Below are 4556 nucleotides of genomic sequence, written 5' to 3'. Positions count from 1 at the left end.
GTTGGCCTGAATGTAGAAATGTCCATAACTTTCACACTGGTTGCAATTATTCGCTTTATACGATTGAAAAGCTGTTGTATTTATATTGTATTTTATGCTTCTGGCGTTGACTTCTTAGGCCCTAACTATTCCCTCTGGTGGATCAACTCGCTAGAGTGAAACCTACGTTGCCCGGAACGTAGAAATGACCATTCCTTCCACACTGGTTGCTATTATTCCTGTTATACGATGGAAAAACTGTTGTATTTTAATTGTATTTTATGCTTCTGGCGTTGACTTCATAGGCCCTAACTATTCGATCTGGTGGAACAACGCCCTATGGTGAAGCCTAGGTTGCCCGGAACGTAGAAATGACCATAACTTTTACACTGGTAGCAATTATTCGTTTTATACAATCAAAAAACTGTTCTTTTTATTTTGTATTTAATGCTTCGGGCGTCGACTTCTAAGGCCCTAACTGTTTGATCTGGTTGAACAACGCCCTAGAGTGAAGCCTAGGCTGCACGGAACGTAGAAATGACCATAACTTTCACAAGGGTTGCAATTATTCCTGTTATAGGATGGAAAGACAGTTGTATTTTTATTGTATTTTATACTTCAGGCGTTGACTTCTGAGGCCGTAGCTATTCGATGTGGTGGAAGAACGCCATACAGTGAAGCCTAGGTTGCCCGGACCGTAGAAATGACCATAACTTTTACACTGGTAGCAATTATTCGTTTTATACAATGGAAAAACCGTTGTATTTTTATTGCATTTTTTGCTTCGGGCATTGACTTCTAAGGCCCTAACTATGCAATCTGTTGGAGCAACGCCCTAGGGGGAAGCCTAGGTTGCTCGGAACGTTGAAATGACCATAACCTTCACACTGGTTGCAATTATTCGTTTTATACGATGGAAAAGCGGTTGTATTTATATCGTATTTTATGCTTCTGGCGTTGACTTCTTAGGCCCTAACTATTCCATCTGGTGGAACAACGCCCTAGGGGGAAGTCTAGGTTGCCCGGAAAGTAGAAATGACCATAACTTTCACACTGGTAGCAATTATTCGTTTTATACGATGGAAAAACTGTTCTATTTATTTTGTATTTTATGCTTCGGGCGTTGACTTCTAAGGCCCTAACTATTCGATCTGGTGGAGCAACGCCCTAGAGTGAAGCCTACGTTGCCCGGTACGTAGAAATGACCATCACTTTCAAAATGGTTGCAATTATTCGTGTTATATGATGGAAAAACTGTTGTATTTTTATTGCATTTTATGCTTCGGGCATTGACTTCTAAGGCCGTAACTATTCAATCTGTTGGAGCAACGCCCTAGGGTGAAGCCTAGGTTGCCCGGAAAGTAGAAATGACCATAACTTTCATACTGGTTGCAATTATTCGTTTTTTATGGTGGAAAAACTGTTGTATTTATATCGTATTTTATGCTTCTGGCGTTCACTTCTTAGGCCCTAACTATTCGATATGGTGGAACAACGCCCTAGGGTGAAGCCTAGGTTGCTCGGAACGTAGAAATGACCACTACTTTCACACTGTTTGCAATTACTCATTTTATACGATGGAAAAGCTGTTGTATTTATATCGTATTTTATGCTTCGGGCGTTGACTTCTAAGGCCCTAACTGTTTGATCTGGTGGAGCAACGCTCCAGAGTGAATCCTAGGTTGTCCGGAACGTAGAAATGACCATAACTTTCACACTGGTTGCAATTATTCCTGTTATAGGATGGAAAGAATGTTGCATTTTTATTGTATTTTATGCTTCAGGCGTTGACTTCTGAGGCCATAGCTATTCGATGTGGTGGAAGAACGCCATAGAGTGAGGCCTAGGTTGCCCGGAACGTAGAAATGACCATAAGTTTCATAATGGTTGCAATTATTCCTGTTATAGGATGGAAAGACTGTTGTATTTTTATTGCATTTTATGCTTCTGGCGTTCACTTCTTAGGCCCTAACTATTCGATCTGGTGGAGCAACGCTCTAGAGTGAATCCTAGGTTGCCCGGAACGTAGAAATGACCATAACTTTCACACTGGTTGCTATTATTCGTTTTATACGATGGAAATACTGATATTTTTATATTGTATTTTATGCTTCTGGCGTTGACTTCTTAGGCCCTAACTGTTTCATCTGGTGGAGCAACGCCCTAGAGTGAAGCCTAGGTTGCCCGTAACGTAGAAATGACCATTACTTTCACACTGTTTGCAATTATTCCTTTTATACGATGGAAAAACTGTTCTATTTATTTTGTATATTATGCTTCGGTCGTCGACTTCTTTGGCCCTAACAATTCGATCTGGTGGAGCAACGCCCTAGAGGGAAGCCTAGGTTGCCTGGAACGTAGAAATGACCATAACTTTCACACGGGTTGCAATTATTCCTGTTATAGGAAGGAAAGACTGTTGTATTTTTATTGCATTTTATGCTTCGGGCATTGGCTTCTAAGGCCCTAACTATGCAATCTGTTGGAACAACCCCCTTAGGGGGAAGCCTAGCTTGCCCGGAACGTAGAAATGGCCATAACTTTCACACTGGTTGCAATTATTCGTTTTATACGATGGAAAAGCTGTTGTATTTATATCGTATTTTATGCTTCTGGCGTTGACTTCTTAGGCCCTAACTATTCCATCTGGTGGAACAACGCCCTAGGGTGAAGTCTAGGTTGCCCGGAAGGTAGAAATGACCATAACTTTCACACTGGTAGCAATTATTCGTTTTATACGATGGAAAAACTGCTCTATTTATTTTATACTTTATGCTTCGGGCGTTGACATCTAAGGCCCTAACTATGCAATCTGTTGGAGCAACCCCCTTAGGGGGAAGCCTAGGTTGCCCGGAACGTAGAAATGACCATAACTTTCACACTGGTTGCAATTATTCGTTTTATACGATGGAAAATCTGTTGTATTTATATCGTATTTTATGCTTCTGGCGTTGACTTCTTAGGCCCTAACTATTCCATCTGGTGGAACAACGCCCTAGGGTGAAGCCTAGGTTGCCCGGAACGTAGAAATGACCATAACTTTCACACTGTTTGCAATTATTCCTTTTATACAATGGAAAAGCTGTTGTATTTATATCGTATTTTATGCTTCGGGCGTTGACTTCTAAGGCCCTAACTGTTTGATCTGGTGGAGCAACGCTCTAGAGTGAATCCTAGGTTGTCCGGAACGTAGAAATGACCATAACTTTCACACTGGTTGCAATTATTCCTGTTATAGGATGGAAAGAATGTTGCATTTTTATTGTATTTTATGCCTCAGGCGTTGACTTCGGAGGCCATAGCTATTCGATGTGGTGGAAGAACGCCATAGAGTGAGGCCTAGGTTGCCCGGAACGTAGAAATGACCATAAGTTTCATAATGGTTGCAATTATTCCTGTTATAGGATGGAAAGACTGTTGTATTTTTATTGCATTTTATGCTTCTGGCGTTCACTTCTTAGGCCCTAACTATTCGATCTGGTAGAGCAACGCCCTACAGTGAAGCCTAGGTTGCCCGGAACGTAGATATGACCATAACCTTCACACAGGTTGCAATTATTCGTTTTATACGGTGTAAAGGCTGTTGTATTTATTTTGTATTTTATTCTTCTGGTGTTGACTTCTTAGGCCCTAACTATTCGATCTGGTGGAACAACGCCGTAGAGTGAAGCCTAGGTTGCCCGGAACGTAGAAATGACCATTACTTTCACACTGTTTGCAATTATTCCTTTTATACGATGGAAAAGCTGCTGTATTTATATCGTATTTTATGCTTCTGGCGTTGAATTCTAAGGACCTAACTATTCGATCTGGTGGAGCAACGCCCTCGAGTGAAGCCTAGGTTGCTCGGAATGTAGAAATGACCATAACTTTCACACTGGTTGCAATTATTCGTTTTATACGATGGAAAAACTGTTGTATTTAAAATGTATTTTATGCTTCTGGCGTTCACTTCTTAGGCCCTAACTATTCGATCTGGAGGAACAACGCCCTAGGGTGAAGCCTAGGTTGCCCGGAACGTAGAAATGACCATAACTTTTACACTGGTAGCAATTATTCGATTTATACAATGGAAAAACTGTTCTTTTTATTTTGTATTTTATGCTTCGGGCGTTGACTTCTAAGGCCCTAACTGGTTGATCTGGTGGAACAACGCCCTAGAGTGAAGCCCAGGTTGCCCGGAACGTAGAAATGACAATTACTTTCACACTGTTTGCAATTATTCCTTTTATACGATGCAAAAGCTGTTGTATTTATATCGTATTTTATGCTTCGGGCGTTGACTTCTAAGGCCCTAACTATTCAATCTGTTGGAGCAACGCCCTAGAGTGAAGCCTAGGTTGCTCGGAATGTAGAAATGACCATAACTTTCACACTGGTTGCAATTATTCGTTTTCTACGATGGAAAAACTGTTGTATTTATATTGTATTTTATGCTTCTGGCGTTCACTCCTTAGGGCCTAACTATTCGATCTGATGGAACAATGCCCTAGGGTGAAGCCTAGGTTGCTCGGAACGTAGAAATGACCACTACTTTCACACTGTTTGCAATTACTCATTTTATACGATGGAAAAGC

The sequence above is a fragment of the Calliopsis andreniformis genome, unplaced genomic scaffold (assembly GCF_051401765.1).
Source record: "Calliopsis andreniformis isolate RMS-2024a unplaced genomic scaffold, iyCalAndr_principal scaffold0019, whole genome shotgun sequence".
In the NCBI taxonomy this organism is placed as follows: domain Eukaryota; kingdom Metazoa; phylum Arthropoda; class Insecta; order Hymenoptera; family Andrenidae; genus Calliopsis; species Calliopsis andreniformis.
This window is presented reverse-complemented; position numbering follows the sequence as displayed.